Genomic DNA, 6373 nt, shown 5'->3' with positions numbered 1-6373 from the left:
AGCTCAGAGTCCTTACTGGGGAAAAATGGGACCCTGAGAGATGGAGACATCTGGGCTAATACATTCAAGTTTTAAATCCTCAGATTCCTTTGAACCTCTGAATCTACAGTAGAGTCCCATGCTTTAAGGACAGATGCTGGCCAGGTGTGGTGGCTCATGCTTGTAATCCCAACACTTTGGGAGGCTGAGGCGGGTAGATCACTTGAGGTCAGGAGTTCAAGACCAGCCTGGCCAACATAGTGAAACCCTGTCTCTACTAAAAATACAAAAATTAGCTGGTTGTGGTGGCGAGCACCTGTAATCCTACTCAGCAGGCTGAGGTATGAGAATCACTTGAACCTGGGAGGTGGAGTTTGCAATGAGCCGAGATCACGCCACTGCACTCCAGCCTGGGTGACAGAGCAAGACTCTGTCTCAAAAAACAAAAACAAAAACAAAAACAAAACAAAACAAAAAAACAGCAATCAAAAAACAAAAAAACTAATGCTTTCCTGTTGAAGACAATCAAGAGGGCTCTACCCTTAAAGACAACACTCACCCTCCTTCAAGATCTGTCCCCACCTCCCTTCCTAGACAGCAGATAAATATCAAAGTTAAGTCAGTATAAACCAACAGGGAAGTTTTGGGCTTGCTCAGGAGGAAAGGTAAAATACTCTGAAAGTTCTGCAGAACTTAGCTAACGTGGACCTTAAAAGCTGAGAGGGTGTCTATAAGACTTAACTCTGGAAGTCTTTGATCCAGGGACGGAGATAGAACACAAAGTTGGATAAGGGAGTGTTTAGCAATGTGAGTGTACCTTCCTGGGATACAGGTTTTAATGCCCTGGCAAGAACCCTGGGAGAAGGTGTTGAGACTCTGCTAAAATGGCTCTTAGACACTTGGAGAAAGTGACAGCCCACACTTAAGTGAAGTGGAAATACTAGAATTGTCATGCCAGGCAGTGGAAAAAGGGGTCAATAGGATTAAGGAAACGCACATGATAGAATGAACGGACTATGTAAGCCTTGCAAACCCACCAGATGACTGTCTTACAGGAAGGCCAAAGCAATAAAGAATAGCTTGGTGAGAGCAATCAGCACCTCTGAGCCATCTGCAGTGGCTCTCCTCTGAAGGGCAGGGCTGATGTTGTTACATAACTGGGCTTATTAATAGCAGTGGGAATAATGGGTACCAAAATAATAGAGGCCAGGTGGTAGTGCTCAACCATCAGAAGCCAAGAGGTGCAGTTACCTTTTTTTTTTTTTTTTTTTGGAAATGGAGTCTCACTCTGTTGCCCAGGCTGGAGTGCAATGGTGAGATCTCAGCTCACTGCAACCTCCGCCTCCCGGGTTCAAGCAATTCTCCTGCCTCAGCCTCCTGAGTAGCTGGGACTACAGGCACATGCTGCCACACCTGGCTAATTTTTTTTTTTTTTTTTGTATTTTAGTAGAGATGGGGTTTCACCTTGTTGCCCAGGCTGGTCTTGAACTCCTGAGCTCAGGCAATTTGCCCGCCTTGGACTCCCAAAGTGCTAGGATTACAGGCAGGAGCCACCATGCCCAGCCAAGAAGCCAAGAGGTGCAGTTATCTTAATGAGCAACAAGGTCAGAGATGTACCCAGGGGAGCCTGATGGGCACTGAGATAGGAGATGGCATCTCTAGAGGCAATGTAGTTGCACAGCCAGCAAAAGTATTGCTCAATCTATCGTATTAAGCAGGGTTTGCCAGAGAGACAGAACCACTAGGACATATACTTAGATATATGAGAGGAGGTTTATTAGGGCAGTTGGCTCATGTGATGGTGGAGGCCATCTGCAAGCTGGAGAACCAAGGAAGTTGGTAGCATAGCTCAGTCCAAGTCCAAAGGCCTTGGACCAGGGATCCAGGGATGTGGCAGATCTTCCCCACTTGGTCTACCAACTCACACTCTAATCTCCTGAGGAAATAACTTCACAGATACACCCAGAAATAATGCTTTACCTGCTATCTAGTTATCCCTTAATCCAGTGAAGTTGACACCTAAAATTAACCACCACATTATTCAACCAGAAAGATCAAGATGGTCAGAAGGCATAGGGCAATTGCCTCAATAAAAAAGCACTATGGTGGCTGGGCGCAGTGGTTCACGCCTGTAGTCCCAGCATTTTGGGAGGCCAAGGTGGGCGGATCACAAGATCAGGAGTTGGAGACCAGCCTGACCAACATGGTGAAACCCCATGTTTACTAAAAATACAAAAATTAGCCAGGTATGGTGGCACGCACCAGGTGTGGTGGCTCACGCCTGTAATCTCAGCACTTTGGGAGACCGAGGCAGGTGGATTACGAGGTCAGGAGTTCAAGACCAGCCTGGCCAAGATGGTGAAACCCTGTCTCTACTAAAATACAAAAATTAGCTGGGCATGGTGGCAGGCTCCTGTAATCCCAGCTACTCAGGACGCTGAGGCAGGAGAATCGCTTGAACCCAGGGGACGGAGGTTGCAGTGAACCGAGATCGAGCGACTGCACTCCAGCCTAGGCGACAGAGTGAGACTCTGTCTCAAAAAAACAAAAACAAAAAACAAAGAATGCAGGAATGCTGGTCCCCAATGCACCTCCATTTAATTCACCAGTCTGGGCCTCACAAAAAGCAAATGGAGAGTGCCAGTCGACTATTACAAATTCAACCAAGTACAGAGGGTCCCCAACTTACAATGATTTGACTTAATGATTCTTTGACTTTATGATAGTGTGAAAGTGACACACATTCAGTAGAAACCAAATTTCAATTTTTGAATTTTGACATTTTCCCAGGTTAGGGATATGTGATGTGATGCTCTCTGGCCGTGCTGGGCAGCAGTAGCGAGCGTGGTTTTTTGCTTTCAGTATTCAATACATTACATGAGACATTAAAACTCTTTATTACAAAATAGGCTTTCTATTAGATTATTTTCCCCAAGTGTAGGCTAATGTAAGTGTTCTGAGCATACTTAAAGTAGGCTAGGCTAAATAAACTATGATGTTTGATACGTTAGGTGTATTTCGTGTGTTTTTGACTTAAGATATTTTTGGCCAGGTGTGGTGGCTCAACGCCTGTAATCTTGGCACTTTGGGAGCCCGAGGCAGGCGGATGACCTGAGGTCAGGAGTTTGAGACCAACCTGGCCAACATGAAACCTTGTCTCTACTAAAAATAGAAAAACTAGCTGGGTGCGGTGGTGCACACCTGTAATCCCAGCTACTCTGGAGGCTGAGATAGGAGAATCGCTTGAACCCGGGAGGCAGAGGTTGCAGTGAGCCGAGACTGCGCCACTGCACTCTAGCCTGGGAGACAGAGTGAGACTCAGTCTCAAAAACAAATAAATAAATAAATATTTTCAATTTATGATGGGCTTATTGGGATGTAACCCCACTGTAAGTTGAGGTGCATCTGTAGTAGCTCTATTGTCACAGCATCCCCAGGTGGAACACTTTTGCTAGAGCAGAGTTACATAGCTTTAGATACCTAATAGTCATTTATTTGACAAATGCCTTCTTTTACATCCCTATCAAAAAAAGAGGATAAGGCTGGGCACGGTGGCTCATGCCTATAATCCCAGCACTTTAGGAGGCTGAGGTGGGAGAATCACTTGAACCCAGGAGTTCAAGACCAGCCTGGGAAATATAGCGAGACCTCATCTCTCCATTTTTTAAAAGAGGATCAGAGGCTAGGCGCAGTGGCTCATGCCTGTAATCCTAACATTGGGAGGCCAAGATGGATGGATGGCTTGAGCTCAAGAGTTCAAGACCAACCTGGGCAACATGGTGAAACTCTGTCTCTACAAAAAATACAAAAATTAGCCAGTTGTAGTGGCAGGCGCCTGTAGTCCCAGCTACTCAGGCAGATGAGGTGGGAGGTTGGCTTGAGCCTGGGAGGTAGAGGTTGCAGTGACCTGAGATTGCACCACTGCACTCCAGCCTGGGCAACAGAGCCAGACCCTGTCAAAAAAAAAAAAAAAAGAGGATCAGAAAGAGTTTACATTCTCTTGGAACAGACAGCAGTATATTTACAGTCTATTCCCAGGACTATTTTAACTCTCCCACTCTCTGTCATAGTACCATCTAAAGAGACCTGAACTGGCTGGACATCTCACAGAAAATCACTGTGGTCACTGACCAGACCCCCATGTCATTGCCACTGATGCACCAGCATTTCTTCCTGGGCTCACATCTATGGCTGTATGAGGGCTTCCTAATGACCAACTGCCAGGGTAGGAATAAATTCCAGCTTGGTTCACACATGGATTGGTCTGGTATATGGGAGCAGGCCAAAAGTGGATATCAGCTACACTATAGTGCCACTCAGGAGTGGACTTGAAAAGCAGCTTTGAGGGGAAATCCTCCCAGTGGGCAGGAGTGTTGGGTGGTGCTCCTGGCCATCCACTCTGTGTAGAGAGACAAGTAGCCTGAGGTTGGAAGATACTCATTTGCATGGACTGTGGTGACTGTTTTGCCCAGTTGATAAGGGGCCTAAAACAGAAAGACTGGAAGATTGGGCACAAAGCGGCTTGGGGTAAAGGCATGTGGATGGACCAATGAGAGAAGACAAAGTGTGAAGACGTACGTATCAAATGTGAATGCCCACCAGAAAACATCCATCACAGAAGAGGCACTAAACAACCAGGTAGACAAAATGACTTGGACAGATGTCAGTCAGCCTCTGTCATGGGCCACCCTAAAACTAGCACAATGAGCTTAGGAAGGAGTGGCCACAGCGGCAGTGATGGAGGCCACACACGGGCTCCCACCAACCAAGATTGATCCAGCTACTGATGTTGCCAAATGTCCAGTATGCTAGCAACAGAGCTCATTGCTGAGCCACTGATATGGCGCTATCCCTGAAGGAGACCTTGGTGGCTAGTTGACTACATTAGGTCCCTTCTATCCTGGAAGGGCCAGAGATTTGTTTGAACAGTGATAGATACGTATTTCAGGTATGTGTTTGCCTTTCCTGCTCAGGGGATGTCTAACACTAAAATCTAAGGGCTTACAGAGTATGTTTGATTTATCAACAGGGTTTTGCATATAACATCACATCACAGCATAACAGCTGGAGATGCAGCAGTGGGCACATGACCATGGGCTCCACTGGTTTTATCACCGACCACATCACCTCAGTGCCCTCAACATGACAGAATGATGGAAGGGCCTGTTGAGGGCACAGCTGAGGCAATGCTTGGCTATGTACACTGAGGTTGGCGTCACAACCTTCGGGATGCAGTTTACATGCTAGATCAGTAACCTTTATGTGGTGCTGTGTCCTTAATAGGTAGAATACATGGGTCCAGGAACCAAGGAGTGGAAGTACAAAAGGGCTCAACATCAAAACTATGTGGGGTGTTTAGCTGGACACAATGGCTCAGGTCTGCAATCCCAGTTACTTGGGAGGCTGGGGTGGGAGGATTGCTTGAGGCCAGGAGTTCAAGAGCAGCCTGGGCAACATAAAAGACCCTGTCCCCTTATCTAACAAAATAAAACAAAACACTACTTGTGGAATTTATTCTTCCTATTACCGCAACCCTGAGTTTTGCATATTTAGATGTTATGGTTCCCTGTGGGAAATGTTTCCACCAGGGGACATGGTAAGAGTCATACTGAACTTTAAGCTATGGCATCTTAAGCTCTTTTTGGCAAGGGATGAATGGTCAAGAAGTCACCATCTTGGCGGGGGCTATGAACCTGATTATCAAGAGGCAGGGCTGCTGCTACACAGTGGGGACAGGGAGGACTACGCTTGACACCCAAGTGATCCACTGAGGCTTCTCTTAGTATTTCAAAGAAGTACTAATGGTTTAATGGTAAATGGATAAATACAGCAGCCAGGCCTGAGAAGAACCTGACAACTAGGGGCTCAGATCCTCATGGCTGAAGGTCTGGGTCAATCCTCCAACTATGCCATCTAGACTAGCAGAGGTGTTAGCCAAGGGTGAGAGAAATCTAGAATTGATAGTAGAGGAGGCATTTAATGAGTATCCATTGTAGTCTCGATATCAGCTGCAGTGGCAGTGGCTGCAGTTCATTCCATTGACCTTTCTCCAGGAAAAGAGCCCTGCAGTATCCTGAAGGAGCTGTTCCCAGAATTTATATAAAGCAAAAAGATCTAAGTGGCACAAGGGGTAACCTGTTACGAATGCTGTGCTGTGTTACCGAGATTCCCCCTTTGGGACTGGAAGATCTATTCCCTCGGCCACAGGAAAGGTTGGCTGATGGCTGCAAGTTCTTAGATGCAGACAGCCAGTTCATCCAAGGTCATGCTCCCTTCTCATGGACAGCTCACAGTCAAAGACTCATCTCTGTGGGGGTATAGAGTCTCAGAGCTCATGCTCCGCTTGGAACAACTCAGAAGAAACACCCCAACTTCAGAACTCTCTATGTGGTCA

The sequence above is a fragment of the Pongo abelii genome, chromosome 8 (assembly GCF_028885655.2).
Source record: "Pongo abelii isolate AG06213 chromosome 8, NHGRI_mPonAbe1-v2.0_pri, whole genome shotgun sequence".
Classification (NCBI taxonomy): Eukaryota; Metazoa; Chordata; class Mammalia; order Primates; family Hominidae; genus Pongo; species Pongo abelii.
Note: the sequence above shows the minus strand (reverse complement) of the source record.